Below are 19,721 nucleotides of genomic sequence, written 5' to 3'. Positions count from 1 at the left end.
ATGGTCTTGATAACGAAGTTCGAATAGAGAGTAATATTCCATCATTCCTTAATCTTAGCCAAGGCAAGGCATCCTCAAACAACGATATTTCACTATATGACCAGATTGATATGTGTTAGCTCTGTTAGTATAATGCTAACTGCGGATTATATTACAAGCAAAGTTTGTTCTAGCCTTCGAATGTTTCGTTATCTTTCCAATTTTTATAACCATAAGTTTCAATTTGGTAACCTTTGATTGGAATATGTTCTGCTGAACTCAATCATCTCTGTGTCGTAATGCGTCATTGTTTCAATCAAATGTAGCAACAAGGTTAAAAACAATTAATCTTCGAAGGACAAAGTACTAAAATATGCTGATCGAGAAATTTTCTGCTTATTTTTTTTTTAAAGAACATATATCAGCGCTTTGTATCTAGTGCTGATTCCACACAATGAAGCTGCGACTACCTTAGACAAAACGCTGGAATTTCAGTATTTTTTTTGTTACATATGTCAGTCGTGGACACTTTAAAATTTAGCACAAGATTTATGAAGGTATTTTCGACCATACAGCGCAAAAATCTGTTGCTGTACTCTGTAAAACGGCAGTTTGAAACATTCAAAATCTCATGTAGCTTTTATTCCTTAATTTTTAAATGGGATAGGGATACATATTCAATTGTTAGACTTACACACATTATCAACAAAATAATTTAATTTTGAAAAACCATAAATATGTGGAGACACTAGAAACATTGTAACATATTCCAACCTTCTCCGATTCCAGCCAGTGAGACTGTTTCTTGGTGACATCCTGGAATATGCTATTAAAAAAAATCGTGCGACTCGCTCAACTTCCCAAGAAACTTGACTACCAGACGGAACCATCTCATGCATACAAAATAAGTGTAATTCATCCATCCGCAACCGGGCCGGTCTCATCTAGGTCCGGGATAATGAATGGTACTTTGTCACGCAATGCATCACGCACGGAGAATTAAAGCATCAATTTCGCTGGGTGTCGTCGTCGACTGTAGTGGGGAATGGGAATTGTTTGTCACGTAACTACGTACCTATAGAATCTGTGTGCCACCATACTACAGGGAACACGGCTTCCGGGCGTGTTGAACCGTTTGGTTGCTGTGACATAATAGCCTACTACCACTACTGGGTATGGGTTTCGATCAAAACACTGAGTTATGACGGGACTGGCAGTAGTTGGTACGGACTTGTTCGGTCGCCATATTGGTTGCGCTGTCACGTTTGTGATTGCTCTAAATTATGCGTGTGCCATGTTCGAGTCGCTTTGCTGGGACTAATTTAGCGAATCTCGTGTAATTTTGAAATTCGTTCCAAGCCAGGTCCGTTATTTAGGATAATGATGTCTGCAACAGCTCAAACCAGAAATTATTTCGTTTTTTTTGTTCGGACTGTTCAGAAATATTAGAAAATGTAATATGTAAAACATGCCGGTTGCGAACGGCGGATGGCGCTAATAGCACGAAGCTCGAACATGGTACAGTTTTCGTGTAACATCTGTGACCGTGTTTCCCTTATACCAAGTGTCCACAGAGAACGATGTTTTTGTTGAAGCCCAAAATTATCTGGACACCGATTGCCGGAATGGCATTTCTACGATTAATTATTATCGTTATAATGTTTTTGTTATGCCTCGGGGTCATTCTGGCAACGTATGAAATCGGTGGAATCGGATCGCTGGCGTTGAGTGCTGACTACCACCGAGATGGGAATAATGATGCTGATAATGATAGTGATAGTCAAACAGATTTCGATGCAATCGTTTGTGAAATACACTTATTGATTGAAAACCACCGATAACGGACGGCTGTCGATGCCAGTGTCAATTTTAATTTACTGGATAGGTTTCAGCACACATTGGAAATAGGGAAGCGACGTTCGCCATTGTAAAGTGTTCGCTACAGTATAGGCTCTCTTACGAACACAGGCACAGATTTGATTTCATAACGGAATCGCAGCCGCCGAAATTTTAATAATTTTGTTTGATCAAGATAATTATTATAATGCTGGTTCGTGTAACACTCCAACAAGTTTGTTGTTGAAAATCTTGACTCCGCCTAAGTGATACTCTAACGCACTCAAGCATTTTCGTCCCTCTCGACTCTACACGGCTAAAAGGATTCTTTTATTTGGTAGCTGCTATTTCTATTCGACCCTTCCTTTATTCCTGCACGCTCTTGTAGAAGTTTGCTTTTTTCGGTATGATTGAATGATTCTTTTTTTCAGTTGGTAGAGAAGCAAACACTTCTATCCAACATAGGTACCCATAGTATTTGATTTTAATTCGTTTCTGCTGCCATGCTCAACCAAAGTTCTTACGGACAAAGTGGAAGTTTTCAAAACAGCCTGGCCGAAGTTTTGCAACAATTTGGATCGAATTTAGAAACAATGTTGCTCGTTTGTTCTTATTCGGTGGTAAAGTTGACTGTGCAAACTGTCGAACGATATGTAATATAACTACGTGTACTTTAACCCTGTTAATGTTGCTTTGAATCAATACTGCGAAAACCATCTCCAAATAGTCGCCCGTAGCCAGGATTTTGTTTCGTGCTTTTGAAAAGATCTTAATGAAAAAATTTCCAAAGCTAAGACAATATAATATAAAAGTCCTAAAAATATGTTATCCGTTGGAAGAAAGTCATCACATCGACGGATTATTGATTTTGAATTTGATTTTAATTATTATCGCTAATCCTAATGCCAAAGAACAAATAAAAATCTCTCGAAAACCGTTTGGGAAAATCATCATCATCACTGGAATTTTCATTTTCACGAAACTTTTCGATAACCTTCCATCACTTGCGTTAATGCATTGGGTGCACAGTGCTCTGAAAATCTAGCGAAATCGTCTTAGGGCACCAGCGGGTCTAATTCAGAGCTATCTGCGCGGCGAGTTAAATCTGTAAAGAATATTAAAAAATAATTTCTATTCCATAATTTTCAGTTCAGCAATTCGAGAGATCGTGCTCACCGCAAGCCATAAAAAATAGACTACGTTGTGAAACGATGGTCACTATTTATTAAAAAATCGTGGTTAAATAAAAAATAAAAGAATTCCAAATAGTTTATAATTTTCACAAACTTATTAGGAAAAATTGTTTAATAAGCTTTCGTAATATTGTGTAGGAAAAAAGCTGAAAATTTCAGTATTTTCTCTATCTGCAACACATAAACCCTTAAGTATATCAATTAATTGGTATACGAATTGGAATAGGTTCGCCAAATTTTGGAAGAAGTCTATGAAATAACCCCTAAGGGATTCCATGAGAAACCGGCCGACCGCAAAATATGACCATCGTCGATTCGAACGAAACTTTGCAGGTGTGTTCGCTGTATGAATCTCCATGATATTCTCTGGCAATTGGAATATTTTGATACAAGAGTAATTTTTCAAAAGGGCGTAAACGTTTCTACGTGTACGAATTTCAATTTTTTTTTGTTCGATTACTGTATTTTATACAGCAAAACTATCTGAGAACAAGTTACAGCGAATGAATACTTCTTTCCGAAAAAAATATACACTGAAAAAAATGTTGTGTCATTTTTCAAAAAAAAACAAAAATTTATGATAAAAATTTAAATTGCGAAAAAACCCATTTTTTTAATTTTTTTCTATTTTGTTACCAAAAACCTAAAGAGAAAAGAAACATTTTGATTGTGATTGCATGATGGAGAAAAAATCGGTAAAAAAGTTTTTCTAACAATAACTTCGTACATGTTTTTAAATTTCATACTAATTGACATACAAAATTGTAATTTTATTACAGAATATAATTCTAAGCACCATTTAAAATCAAAATGCATTTAACAAGAATCTTCCAAAATGCGATAGTTTTCGAGATATTTGAAATTTTGCTACTTCAAAAACAATTAATTCGTGTAATTATGCTCTTTTTAAAAGTTATTCGCGTTACACCATCAAAAAATGTCAAAAATTTAATGTTTATCGTTTTAAAGACGTAAAAGCAACCTTTTTAGTGTATTTGGATCATGGAGAAGCTTTTAATAAAAAAGTTTTCCTAACAACAACTTTTGACATTTTTTTATAATTTTTACTATTTGCAGTCAAAAATACAATTTTTGATATGATTTTAAACGCCATTTTAAATCGAAATGCTCCTAACCAAAAAATTTCTAAAATGTAGTAGTTCTCGAGATATTTTTACTTTTGTTTTAACAACACAATTATTTTGTTTTATTACAACCTTTTCATAAGTTAGTCGCGTTTTCCCATCAACAATATTAGGTTTTTCAAAAGGCCCGTAAACTTTCGTGCAACTTTCTCTTTGACATCAAGGCGATATTGTAAACTATTTGAAAGTTACATGAAAGTAACCAAAATATATTTCAACCATAGGGTCTGTTGATTAAACTATATAGCTGAATCATATGTTGCACAGAGGAGTATTTGACCGAAAAAGCTGGCCGAAAGTCATATTTTCCAAAAACCATTATCAAGGACATTATATTATATCATAATATTGCCTAGTGATTTCTGTATTAGATGGCAATCACGTTACGTGTATTTATTAAAGTTTGGCAACGCTGTTCACTGTTAAAGGTAGGGTTTTTTTAATACTCCAGGCTGATTTAAAGTTGCGCGTGGAAACAAAATTTTCCAAACATTAATGATTCGAATTGTTTCGACTCAAATATCCTATATTTTAAATAAACCAAGGTCAGGGTTATATTTTGGTGTAGATGGATCCATATACTCTAAAAATAGTAATCTTATTAAACTTAAATACAAAGAAAAAAATCCGCCATTTTCTCACTTTTCAAAATTGAAAAAGTTCATGTTCCCAATCTGCCCCAGTGAAAACTCTTATGCCCTGATTCAGTTTAACCTAAATACTACTAGATCGACGAAAAAAACTTGCGCATAATTGCTCCATTTTGAATGGGAGCTATTTGAAAAATTTGATATTTTTGACATTTTTTCTCGTTTTATTACATTGTCCGTGCTAAGTTTAAACTTTTACAAGGATATTTCGTTTCGAAATAATGGGAACCAAAATGATGGTTTTATTGAACCAGAGCGCTCCAAAGTGCTTCGAATCGTTTAGTTTTAGTACTGAATTGAACTACATATGTTGCTTCAACTGTGTTCCGAAATGACTCAGTTGGTGCCGAAGCACTTTGAAGCACTCTGGTTCAATAAAATCATCATTTCGTTTCCCAGCTAACTAAACCTAAATCTTGCCAAGAATTACACATTATTTCGAAACGAAATATCCTTGTAAAAGTTTGAACTTAGCACGGACAATGTAATAAAACGAGGAAAATGTCAAAAATATCAAATTTTTCAAATAGCTCTCATTCAAAATGGAGCAATTATGTACAAGTTTTTTTTCATCGAATTTTGAAAAGTAACAAAAAATGGCGGATTTTTTTTCTTTGTATTTTTGTTTAATAAGACTGATATTTTTTTAGAGTACATTGATCCATCTACACCAAAATATGAACCTGACCTTGTTTTATTAAAAACATAAGATATTTGAGTCAGAACAATTCGAATAACTAATGTTTGGAAGATTTTGTTTCCACGCGCAACTTTAAATCAGCCAGGAGTATTAAAAACCCCTACATTTGAACTGTCAACGTTGCCAAACTTTACTAAATACACGCAACGTGGTTGCCATCTAATGCAGAAATCACTAGGGAATATTATGATATAATATAATGTCATTGATAACGGTTTTTGAAAATTTGACTTTCGGCCAGCTTTTTCGGTCAAATACTCCTCTGTGGTGTTGGTTGTTTTCATGTAACTTTAAAATGTTTCACAATTGCACCACTAGGTGGATTAAAAAAGGGTTTTGAGAATTTTTTTTGCTTAAAACAGTGTTTTAAGAATTTTTTTGCTCTACTTTCGTTTAATCAAAAAAATGTTTATTTACTAAGTTGTAGAATAATATTGTGAACATCCTATGAAGAAATGCTGACTCTAAAATGAAACCTGAGGTCTCAGATACAATGTGTCCCACATTTTGACATTGAATATGTCTTATTGCACTATCTGGGGCGGGGTGTCATTCATGTTAAACGATGTCACGTTTTTGCGTCACTATTTTGAACGCTAATGACTTTGTTATTTATGACCGGATTTCCGTCTGGTTATCACCAAATAATTCGGAATTAACTGAAATTATGTTTTATTGCTATAGTGTTTTTGTATTTCAATAGCGTACTATTGAACAACAAGCAAAAATGAATAGATCTCGGAAAACGTGAAAACTCCCATACATCAGTCAATCTATCCCCGGCAGAGCCGTCAATAGGGAGCACCTTAGTGACTAAAACGAACACGAAAAGTTATATAGAAATGTGTCACGTGCCTGTTTGAATCAGTAGTTGTTCTTTTGCCAGACAAATAACATCGTGCCTATAGCGTCTCGTACGACAGATTTGAGCACCCAGTACACTACGCTTTTATGAATGACGCCATCCTCGACTATTTAAAGCAGCGGTTCTCAACTTTGTTTGCTCCGCGGACTCCTTCGAAATCACCTTGGATCATCGCGGACCCCTTCGAAATTATCCTGGGCGGTCGCGGACCCCTTCAGAATTACCCTGAGCGGTTTCGGACCCCCACGGCTTAACATCGATTTAAATGCTGTCAATATATTATTTTCAGTCTGATACGATAAAAAAAACTTGAAGTTTCAATATCCGTCCGGAAAAGATTTTCCTCTTTGCGGACTCCCTCTCAACGACGTCACGGCCCCCTATCGGTCCGCGGACCCCAGGTTGAGAATCGTTGATTTATAGCATATCATTCCTCGAGCGAGTTTATTTTCCCGCCGAACGTCGGGCCGTAAATAACAGCAGTAGCAGCCAGGCATGTTAAGACAATACACTACGATGGGCACTGCATTTGATCACTGCTAGATCTAGGCATCAAGCGGTCAAGCGCTCGTGATGTCTCCTTTCCATGGCTCTGATTGACTGTATTGATTTTGCCGATGACGTCATCCTCGGATACATAACTTTCAGCATTGCTCGGGCAAGCTCATTCTCTGGTCGAACGTCGGAGCGGAGACGACAGTAGAAGCCGACAGATATATTTTAATTAGGCAGTGTGCTGTGTACTGCTTTGCACACCACAACTTGAGAGTTACGGCACTCAGTGCTAGTTGAGAGCATGCCGTTGCGATGAGTCTAGTACTGCGTTGCTTTTTGCGACACTAGAGTTCATAAATTGACATAAAACAAATCGACGGATCTCAAATTTGGAAAGCCGATTGTTTTGAGCTTCGGAGAACACCTTGAAGTTCGGTGTATTTACACAGGCACACTCTCGCTCATTTCGATTTATTTAGGTACTTGTTGTGCGTATCGAAAATGTTGTGCCTTAGTTAGCTTGAGCCATATCGTAACCCTTACCATTGGGGCCGTACAGAAATGACGTAGGTTTTTCTGCGAATTTTGACCCCTCCCTCCCCCTCGTAGAGTTTCGTGACAATTGTTGGAAATATTTTTCGACTTTTCCTCAATAATTTGTTCAAACCAAACGAGCTACTATTTTTTTTGTAAAGTCGCCGAGAAACATGTTTTTTTTAAATTTGGAGAGGTTATTAAACCCCCCCCCCCTCCCCCTTCTGGCTACGTACCTGCGCCTACCGCAGCAACGTAGATGCACAGTTTGTCGCAATATTACACTGAGAAACAAAAATATGCATAGTTAGCACTTTTTATTCCCTTTTTTTCTTCTGCTGTGATTTTTATGCATTTTCATGCATATACTTCTAGTAAGCATTCAATGAATGGATATACCGAATATGTCCAATGCATAAAATTACAGCAGAAGAAACGAGAGGCAGATAGAAAAGTATTCTATCGATGCATAAATAAAATTGTGCGTGTAGTTGATACGGATACACACTTAATTTTTTCTGTCAATTCTCAGCTTTTTTTGTTCCTTTTGCCGAAATCTCAACAGCCTAGATTCAGTAAACAATTTTTTTGCTGAGATCTCAGTAAAAGTGACGTTTGATAGCTGAGACTCGGACAATATTTCACCAAAAATCAGCAAACAAATCTCACTTTGCTGATATATCAGTTTCTAAGTTTCGACTGCACAGCTGTTGGGAAATTACTGGGCTGAAGTGGTCCATCAGAAGATTGATAACAGTCTATTGGCTTCCTCCGAAAAAAGATACTAGAGGCCGTGTGGAATCTGGCGAATTTAAGTACCTCAATCAAGAATCGATCCACTGGGCCTGTTTTTCCCCCTGCCGTATAAGGCGATTAAAAACAGGAGTTCTCAAGTCAAGGTGTTTCTCCGTGCTGAGCACTAAATGGCTGGCGTGACCAAAATATATTTCACTCGCGCACCACGACAAGACTTAGTGCTACTCTGTAATAACACATTTCTCACGAACTTAATATCTAATTAATGAAAATAACATCAATTTGAGCTTATGCCAAAATCCCATCTAAAATACTCTTCAAAATACACGTCGACTAACTTCTTGTAAGACATTTTCCGAGTGCATTCATGTGGTTACAGTTCACGAAACACACACACACACGCACACACATACAAGCCACATTATTGACAGTAATCCCACAATCGATTGCAAACACTTCAAGAGTGCATCGAAAAGCGCATTCAGAACTGTTTGAGAACTCGAAAGTACAATACACAATCACCGCAAACATCTTCCCTGAAGGACCCGTCCGTACACCGACATCCATTAGTCAATGCCGGATCTTTTCGGTTGGCAGCAGCAGCAATGTACAGTATCGGTAAGTAGGTATGTTTAAACGTGTGTGTGTGTATTTAGGTAGCGAAGGAATGAAACAATCTCATCCCACGCCACCAACGCAACTCATCTCGATGTCGATTTTCATCTCGGATGCGGTTGCTGCTTCTAGCGGGAAATCGGAAACACTTTTACGCCCTTAACGGTGGAGAAAGTGCCTTTCGATAAAGTTTTCCCAGCGCCAGCAGCGGAACCATACCATCGCCACATCGCAATGCGATGTGGCGGGTGTACTGGTCGTGTACGGGATAGAACGTCCGCAAAGCGAACGCAACGGGCAGGGATCGGGCAGGGATCGAACGCCACTTCCGGTGAATTTAATTCGACAATGTTTGGACATTGTTTCTGGGCTTTGGTGGGTTGGGGGAAACGGGTGCGGCTCTAGGATCAGGTAGTGGCATGCATGCCGCGAGGGTTCGACAAGAGGAAGGATAAGGAAAAGTTTTGTCTTTTGTTTGAGGAATGTTTCGGCTAAGAAAAGTAATAACAAGAACAAGTTAGGTTGGCCTAAATACGATGGTTTCGAGCTGTGCATTCGTGATGTGGTTGCAAAATACAGCTGCTTCTCAGCTATGATATAATTCAAATTGTAGCCAATTGTAACAAATGCTTGTGGTAAATAGCTAATTTTAACAACTAATCATGAATATAAATGAATTTCGAAGTTGTGTGTTTTTTGTAACAATCTAGGAATTGACTCAATCGAATACTCGTAAAAAAATTGTGTGCTCTCATGGAACATCCGGAGAATCTGTAATCAAACCGTGTTAAGAGTACTAGTTAAAAAGGTTTAAGGGTCGGTTCACGTAGGATCACCAACTCGGAGCAGGTAGAGAGCACTCAATTTTCTACCTGCATAATCAAGAAACGTTACGTTTTTGGATTTAGTGACTCTCTGGATAACAAGCCGGTGCCAGACACTGATGAGACGAAGTCGAAGTACAATACATGATTAGGTTGGTTCTTGGTAAATGATTAATTGTTAAGATCAGTCTAAAGAGTCGAACACGATTGGCTGTCATTGACGGAGCTTCAATAGCAGAGTTTGAAATTTTTTCTAACTATAGGGATTGCATTCTGTAACGAGCGTGGCGATGTGTTCTCGACAACTGAGGAGTTTTTCAAATCGAGTCAGACACAAATGGAGCATTCTGTTTAACCCTTAACTGTAGAATGAGTCGGAAGAGCAGATTAATCTTGGCTGGTGTTTCGGTGCTAATTCTATCGTTCACTTACAGCTTTCTCAAGATGTCCCCGCTTTGTTCTTGGGTGTAGCCTGACGAGCCAAATAAATATTGACTCAACTCAAGAGGATGTTAAAATCATTAATATGTTTTTCAATTGGTGCATAGTACTCACTTTAACGGTTGTAATAGGGCATATTTCCTCGATTCTCACCTGCAAATAAAAAAAGGAAACAAAATAAGATAATGCTGACATGTACACCAAATCAGTTTAAATAAGTTCGGTTCCGAAGGTACGTCATATTTAAAATTTCCATATAGTAAAATCAAATCGTTTGACTTGCAATCAGTACAGACATAAAAATGATTGAATTAAGTGAAAAAAATATATTAACTCGTTTTATAATACGGTATGGAGTCGATAAAGTGGATGTTTTGTGTTTCGAATTTATCTCATCAGTAACTAGCACCAACTTGGAGCTAGATAGACGATAAACCCAAACTAGTACCAATTTGACACAATTATTGAATGTTTATCTTGGTCGCATATGACATACAATTTGATGCTTTGAAATAGTTTTAGATTTTTTCGAGAAAAATTGGAAAAATTTCGTGAATTACGCATTCAATGTTGCCCTGTAGCTTATCAGTTGCTTGCTATTTGTCGGTGTCGACGAGAAAATTAATCTAGTATCATGAAAAACATATCAAGGACGTCAAATCGCAGGAACGACGAAACTAATCGTCATTCCTTATTTTCAATTAAATTCATCTATCGAATATTTTCTTTAATAAATCGATGCACTGATAGAATATATTCGTAAATCGCTGTGCATTAGTTTCGTACAGATAATTTTCATAAAATATACGAATTTTTCGTATATATGATGTTCGTAGTTCTATTTAAACACATTTATTTTTTATTACGAGTGTTTCGTGAAAACCACGAAACGACTTTCGTTAGCTTATTACGAAACTGCTTCGTTCGGCAAACGAATTGTTCGCTGCTATATACGAATATGTTTATAATACTTACGACTACCATTCGTCGAACCGTCAACGTCAACAGAGCTTCAATATGGAGTCATTGTTGCTATATGTCAGATAAGTGTTGATCATCAGTCTATTTGCAACCATCAAACACATCGGTCACGATACTCAGTGTGCTCCTGCTTCTGTCCGAGCCAGTGCAAAGCAAACGAAAAAAAAGTTACTTGTGCGCATTGTCTGAACAACAAAGGATACCGTTATTTTTATTCTCGCGTGACCTATCATGATGACTGAGTCTCATCAACAAAACGTTATTATTCGGCCTAACACAGTGGCCATTGACTTCAGGTCTTTTCGCAAGTTAAGAAAAAGAGTTTGTGATACTCTTTTTTAAAAAACAACTACCCTACTCTACTGTTCAACATCGAATGCCTATATTTCAATTAATTAGCCCTAACTACAGTTCAATACTGCTAACTCTGCAATCCACGCGGTGGTGCCATCCATCCGGTCACACGTTGCCATCGATTGGGTCGCACGTTGTCGTCGTCTAACAAAAATGCCTGGCTTGGCGATTGCGATGTTTGCCGGTTGTCTCGAGGAACTTCGACGTCAGCACCTGAGTCGCGTGGCTTCATCGTTAACTCGCTAAGACCAAGTATTCGTGATGTGGAACATCTGCTGAAGGTGAAAATGCAGCTTCGGTTTTCGGAAGTCACCTCCATACAGCTTGAGCACGTCAGGCATGCGGTGCTGATAACCTTCAACAAATTCGCCCAGGCGAAAAGATTCATTTCGCAGAACATCTTAAAACACGTGCTTGTTTGTGACAACGCTGAAATCAAGATCCCTATATACATGGATAATGGAAATATAGAAGTTAAATTACACGATTTATCTCCACTTACTTGTAAAGTGGCAATTAAAAGATTTATGTCGTATTTCGGAGCAGTGGAATCTATTACGGAGGACACATGGAGAAACTACTTCCCAGGTATTTCAAATGGTGTCTTTATGGTGAGAATACGGGTAGACCAACCTATTCCCTCTTACCTTACCCTGCAGTACAACACAGAAGGGGGTGATACCATTACACAGCGAACTCTTTGTACATATCAAGGACAAACTAAAACGTGCCAATTCTGTTAACAAACGGCGCACTACGGACAACCCTGCCCAGAAACTGCTAAGGAAAGCTCAGTTGCAGAAAAAATATCTTTACCTGAACCACAATCGGTTGCCAAATTTGTGGCTGCAGTTAAGGTAATAATGACAACTGCAAACGCTGCGTTAAGTAATTCGAACGTAACAACTAATACCACCAGTGAAGAAGCTACCACCAAGGATGGAGTGTTCACATTCGTGGCCCACAAGGGCAAGAAGCCAGGAAGAACATCTGATCGCGAGTATCAAGGTAGTAATCAAGATGATGATACGAACCTAAACGACAACGAGAGAGAGTTGTTGTAGTTGCAGTTGTAGCAAGTTGCGCGCACGGGATCTTACAGGCTCAAAATAAAATGTATTGTAATTTTTATTTTTTACATATTGTAAATATAGAAAAGACCCATGGCTCCTCTAAGCTAACGCATTGAGCCGTGTCAAATAAACCAATTAAAAAAACCTGTTTTAATCCACCTAGAGGAGCAATTGTGCCTTTCTTATTTCTCCAAACTATGATTTAATAGCTAGTTCGGGATTCCGATCACAGTAAGCGTACGCGTCGGGTGCAGATTTTTTTCGCTCCTGACATTTCTTCAATTACAAGTTGAAAATTGTAAAATTTTAAAGTTTTTTATCTGTAGTCGTCGCGATTTGTTGACAAGTGGAAACACACATGTTCCTATCAACGTTAATCTGCTTCAGTGCGTCATGCGAAGGTGGCAGAGGAACAGTGCCTTCGGGAAATCCACCTGTTAACTATATTCCAGTTGAAGGATGGATTTCAAATTCAATACCAGCTACTAGGTCCATTGCGGTTGGCCAGGAATTAATTACTACAATCGTGAAAAGAGATTAGTTGTTCGAAAATTACCTTTCACCTACACCGAAGCATATCGTGGTTTTTCTGAGGACCAGCCGGTGAATGAAGACCTACATGCGGTACTCCAGATGATTTACTATGAGCTAGAGTTGGTGTAGGGATGATTCCGCAACATACTGTAAGTTGTTTATGGGTAGGATGCCGTGTCACCGAAGTAACCAGTAAGTACTACTATGACTGTATTCAATATATTCAATGTGGTACACAGTCCCAAGTCGTTCGCCGTGGTTTTAGGAAGTTCCGGAGGATTTTCCTAATGTTACTGGTTATGGTTTCTTATCGTTTTTATCTTTTGTGTTTGTGTATTTGTTTGAGGAATCACTATAGTTCCTTTGAGCCAAATAGAAATAGCAATGACTTCTCAGTTAATTTTTAGTATCGGTTTGGCCTATTGTGAAATATACGGTACAATACGGTCAACGCTCAACGAACGCGGAAGGTTTCTGTTTTCAGGATCCTGTACTGCCTATTAGGACATAGAAGTCCTGTATGGATTTTTGTCGAAGGTGCGTTGTCTGTTGGTTTGTATTTTTTATGCGTTTTTTGTTTATATTACTACTAATTAACCGATTTCGCCAATTTTCTCTATTGTTTCAGAGAGCGAGTAAGGGCGCTATAACCCTGGCTCATTAGCCAGGGCAGGGCTAAATACTCCTGTCCCATCCCAGGAACCTAGGACCAATGGAGTGACATTAACCCTCTTAGCAAAGTCACTCCCAACGATTTATCAAACCCCCATCAAATTGAAACGGTTGTGTACGGTTGTCCACGTTTCTTTCTCATTCAAGGTTCAAAATAATCCGTTGATTAAATTATTCATTGAATGCGTAATTTGATTGCCGTATAATTTTGAATCATCTTTATTTTGTACACTGCACAGTTGGCCTGGCCGCTTTAATGCTTGTGTCATGTTCAATATGTACCACAAACATTAATAATGACAAGAAAAATTGTGGACGAACGTCTGCAATTTTCCAGGATCCCTACATGTATTGGCTGTGTATGTGTAGACTAGACTAGACTAGACTAGACTAGATTTAATAGCTAGTTCGTACAATATAACATTATGGAAATGTCTTTCATTCTTATTACACTTGGTAAGTATATATAAGAGCACCTTTTTGCATTCATCGCGGTATCGGGTTGAATCGGAGTTTTCTATGTGATCGCACTCCACAACCCGTAACTCCGGAGCCGGAAGTCGGATGGAGATGGAATTTAATATCAGTTTCCGGGGACGCAACACCTTTCATTTGAGACTAAGTTGACCAAATCGGTCTAGCCATTTTCGAGAAACCAATATAACCGTTATTCTGAATTTGGATGCTTCCGGATCCGTCGATGGTGGCCAGTGTGGCCAACGAGACTTTGAGTGACTGTTGGGGACCTAGATCTACAAATTCAACAGTTGTATTTACATTTTGGAAAAAAATCACCTTTTTACATTCATCGCAAAATTCGTTAGAATCGGGATTTGCTGCGTGATCGTACGTATCACCCTGTAGTTCAGGAACCAGAACTCGGATCCTCACAAAATTCAACAGCAGCTGATGAACCTTTCATTTAAAATCAAGTTTGTCAAAATCGGTTCAGAAAATTCCGAGAAACCGATGTGGACAAATTAACAAATTTTGTTTTGTAACCATACTCTTCAACTCGTAATCCGGAACAAGATGTCGGTTGAAAATGAAATTCAATAGCAACCAATGGGAATGTTATACCTTTCATTTGAATTTTAGTTTGTAAAAATCGGTTCAGCCATCTCCGAGTAACCGATGTGGATATTTTGTTAACAAATCCGCACATACACACACATACATACATACATACATACATACATTCACACATACATACACACAGATATTTTGCGATCTCGGCGAACTGAGTCGAATGTTGTATGAGACTCGGCCCTCCGAGCCTCGGTTAGAAAGTCGGTTTTTGGAGCAATTGCATAACCTTTCTATATGAGAAAGGCATAAGAATAATATTTAATTAGCTTAATAAGCATGAGTTCAATGTTATCTTCATGTGATTATAATTTGGAAAGGTTGGTGGAATGGGTTTGAACGTGTAGGGAATGGGGGGTTAGTACACACCAAAAAAATCTGAATTTTATCTTTGACGTAATTGCAAACATGACACAATTCAACAAACCGTAATTTACGATATGACGGAACATTACCGTGTTCCGTTTAATTTTACATGAAACATATACTTTACATGCGCAATGACATAAAATTACACTTCCTACCATTCAGAACAAACGCTGTATGTGGAGTAAAATTACATGATTTACGAAATTAAACGTCATGTAAAATTAAAATCAATCGTAAAACTAAGTCATTTTTGATGCTCGTATATGTCAGGGTCAGGAGACGTACATTTACACTATTTTTTCTAGGTGTGTAGATTGGGAATGGAGGATGCGTCAGAAATCCAGAATGCGTCAGAAATTATTTCGGTATACGAGGTGGATGAAGGAAATGCGGGCATGAGGGTGGTCCAAAAGGAGGGGAGTGATGAAGGAGAGAGGTGTAAGGGCAAGGCGGGGGGGAGGGGCGGCGACGCAATACTCAACTGCATATTTTGCCTTCCATTTGAGACTTGGTTTGAGAAAATCGGTTCAGTCATCACCGAAGAACCGATGTGACTTTAATTGTAGAATATGCCCGGAATTCCGGACTTCCGGAATCGTCGATAGTGGACAATATATTCAAAGAATGTTTGATTGGCAATTAGTGATCTAGATCTGCGATTAGAAGTAATTTGGTGACCATTTTAGCCTCTGAGGTATTACGATTGTACCGATTTATATGGGAAATTCCAGTGTATCCTTACTAACACCCCTGTAACTCCGGAAGCAAGAGTCAGAACCGAATGAAATTCAGCAGCAGTCAATGGCATTACTGTATCTTTCATTTGAAATCAAACTTGTAAAAATCGGTAGAGAATTCGTTGTGGAATGGGTGTGATATTAGCTTAGGAACTTGGCGGGTTCCCCGAGGGCGTCATGGACCGTCATAGGTGGCCAATGTGGTCAAAGCTGCTTTGATTGATCATTAGTGATCGAGACCCGCAAACTAGAGTAATGTTACATCAATTTTAATATGTTTTACATCATTTGAACATCATGGTGGTACCAGTTTATATGGGAATTTGCTGTGTGACCGCACTCTTCAACCCGTAACTCCGGAACCGGAAGTCGGATCAACTAAAAATTCAATAGCAGCTTATGGGAGCGTTATACCTTTCAGATTAAACTAAGTTTGCGAAAATCGGTTCAGCCATCTCTGAGAAAATTGTGTGAGTTTAAATGACACACACACACATACACACACATACACACACTCACATACATACACACACAGACATTTGCCGATCTCGACGAACTGAATCGAATGGTGTATGACACTCGGCCCTCCGGGCCTCGGTTAAAAAGTCGATTTTTACAGTGATTGCATAGCCTTTCTTTATATGAGAAAGGCAAAAATCGGTCCTAACAGATCGAATACGACAAACGAAATCGTTTGTAATATACATAAACGTTTATTATAATACACGAAACATTTCGTTTCATTTACGAAAAATAATGTCGTTATCAACGGATACATTCGTGCAATGTAAACTAAATAAGTAAAATTCAACTCATTTCTTCGTACCACAGTAAAATAGATTTGGCCACATCCATTTTTAAATAAAAAAAACCGGTTTTAATTCACCTAGAGGTGCAATTGGGCCTTTCTCATTTCTCCAAACTATGATTTAATAGCTGGTTCGTACAATATAACTTTATGGAAATGTCTTTCATTCTTATTACACTTGGTAAGTATATATAAGAGCACCTTTTTGCATTCATCGCGGTATCGGTTTGAATCGGAGTTTTCTATGTGATCGACCTCCACAACCCGTAACTCCGGTGCTGGAAGTCGGATGGAGATGGAATTTAATATCAGTTTCTGGGGACGCAACACCTTTCATTTGAGACTAAGTTTAGCAAATCTAGCCATTTTCGAGAAACCAATATAACCGTTATTCTGACTTTGGATGCTTCCGGATCCGTCGATGGTGGCCAGTGTGGCCAAAGAGACTTTGAATGACTGTTGGGGACCTAGATCTACAAATTCAACAGTTGTGTTTACATTTTGGAAAAAAATCACCTTTTTACATTCATCGCAGAATTCGTTAGAATCGGGATTTGCTGCGTGATCGTACGTATCATCCTGTAATTCAGGAACCAGAACTCGGATCCACACAAAATTCAACAGCAGCTGATGGACCTTTCATTTAAAATTAAGTTTGTCAAAATCGGTTCAGAAAATTCCGAGAAACCGATTTGGAAAAATCAACAAATTTTGTTTTGTAACCATACTCTTCAACTCGTAATTCGGAACAAGATGTCGGTTGAAAATGAAATTCAATAGCAACCTATGGGAATATTATACCTTTCATTTGAATCTTAGTTTGTAAAAATCGGTTCAGCCATCTCCGAGTAACCGATGTGGACATTTTGTTAACAAATCCGCACATACACACACATACATACACACATACACATACACACATACATACATACACACAGATATTTTGCGATCTCGGCGAACTGAGTCGAATGTTATATGAGACTCGGCCCTCCGGGCCTCGGTTAAAAAGTCGGTTTTTGGAGCAATTGCATAACATTTCTATATAAGAAAGGCAAAAGAATAATATTTAATTAGCTTAATAAGCATGAGTTCAATGTTATCTTCATGTGATTATAATTTGCAAAGGTTGGTGGAATGCGTTTGAACGTGTAGGGAATGGGGGTTTAGTAGAGTGGGTGTGGAGGATGCGTCAGAAATCCTTCATCTTATTTCGGTATACGGGGTGGATGAAGGAAATCTGGGCGTGAGGGTGATCCAAGAAGAGGGGAGTGATGAAGGAGGGAGGTGTAAGGGCAAGGTGGGGAGGGGGGAAGGGGCGGCTACGCAATACTCAACTGCATATTGTGCCTTCCATTTGAGACTTGGTTTGAGAAAATCGGTTCAGTCATCACCGATGAACCGATGTGACTTTATTTGTGGAATATGCCCGGAATTCCGGACTTCCGGAATCGTCGATAGTGGACAATATATTCAAAGAATGTTTGATTGGCAATCAGTGATCTAGATCTACGATTAGAAGTAATTTGGTGACCATTTCAATAGTTTTTAGCCTCTGAGGTATTACGATTGTACCGATTTATATGGGAAATTCCAGTGTATCCTTACTAACAACCCTGTAACTCCGGAAGCAAGAGTCAGAACCGAATGAAATTCAGCAGCAGTCAATGGCATTACTGTATCTTTCATTTGAAATTAAGTTCGTAAAAATCGGTAGAGAATTCGTTGTGGAATGGGTGTGATATTAGCTTAGGAACTTGGCGGGTTCCCCGAGGGCGTCATGAACCGTCATAGGTGGCCAATGTGGTCAAAGCTGCTTTGATTGATCATTAGTGATCCAGACCCGCAAACTAGAGTAATGTTACATCAATTTTAATATGTTTTACATAATTTGAACATTATGGTAGTACCAGTTTATATGGGAATTTGCTGTGTGACCGCACTCTTCAACCCGTAACTCCGGAACCGGAAGTCGGATCAACTAAAAATTCAATAGCAGCTTATGGGAGCGTTATACCTTTCAGATGAAACTAAGTTTGCGAAAATCGGTTCAGCCATCTCTGAGAAAATTGTGTGAGTTTAAATGACACACACACATACACACACACATACACACACACATACATACACACACAGACATTTGCCGATCTCGACGAACTGAATCGAATGGTGTATGATACTCGGCCCTCCGGGCCTCGGTTAAAAAGTCGATTTTTACAGTGATTGCATAGCCTTTCTTTATATGAGAAAGGCAAAAATCGATGTTGTCAAACATCGATCCCGAATGATCGACTGAAACAATAAGTGGCTGATAAATACGAAAACTTTTCTAAGATAAACGAAATGAATTCGCGCGACCAACGAAATCGTTCGTAATATACACACACGTTTATTAAAATAAACAAAACATTTCGTTTTATTCACGAAAAATAAAGTCGTTATCTACGATAACATTCGTGCAGTATACATTAAACGTGTAAAATTTACGAAAGCTTTCGTTCACCAAGCGGCCATTCTTGTTCATGAAATGAACGAAACCTACTATTTAGAATGCACGAAAATGCTTCGTTGCAGAAAACGACGAATGAATTCGTGCATTGCATGATCGATTTCATAATATTTACGAATTTATATTATCAGTGTGGTTGCAGCGGCCGTCCGACTTGTTACCCCAACTTATTTAGATAAAAGGTCTTCTAAATCTTTGACAAGCAGTGCGAATTTCGTTATTCAATCAGTTGGATCATACTGTTGGAAGGAGATTTTTTGATTCCCACGGATACCGAGTAGGTGTGTTTGCTGACGGGTTCCCCCTTTTGGGCCCTTCATATAGCGGTACGTTGGATGCAAAATGGTAACGAGATTTTAGCTTACTATCAAGTGTAGCTGCAAGCAGAGCAAAACTGAAGCTAGGATGGTGGCAGCCTACATATCTACAAACATACATACATACATGTAGATTTTTACCTAAGTTTTAGTGTAAACTTTGTCAAGTCCCCACTTTTATTATTTATTTCATTTTATTGTTTTTTTTTCAAACAGAAAAAAAGTATAAATTGACATCTAGTTAGGAACCT

At 38.2% G+C, this 19,721-nt stretch overlaps 1 protein-coding gene across 5 annotated transcripts in view; it reads right to left on the bottom strand.

Moving 5' to 3' along the window:
- LOC131693017 (uncharacterized) overlaps positions 1 to 19,721 on the bottom strand; it is a 546,650-nt gene that overhangs the window by 293,808 nt on the left and 233,121 nt on the right. The window contains exon 3 of one of the 5 annotated variants that reach the window (XM_058980474.1): positions 10,148 to 10,186. The exons of the other annotated variants lie outside the window; for them this stretch is intronic. The gene's annotated coding sequence lies outside the window, so the exon portion shown is untranslated. The remainder of the gene's footprint in view (positions 1 to 10,147; positions 10,187 to 19,721) is intronic. 5 annotated transcript variants of the gene reach the window in all.

This window comes from Topomyia yanbarensis, chromosome 3 (assembly GCF_030247195.1).
Source record: "Topomyia yanbarensis strain Yona2022 chromosome 3, ASM3024719v1, whole genome shotgun sequence".
Classification (NCBI taxonomy): domain Eukaryota; kingdom Metazoa; phylum Arthropoda; class Insecta; order Diptera; family Culicidae; genus Topomyia; species Topomyia yanbarensis.
Note: the sequence above shows the minus strand (reverse complement) of the source record. Positions and strands in the feature narration are given on the sequence as shown.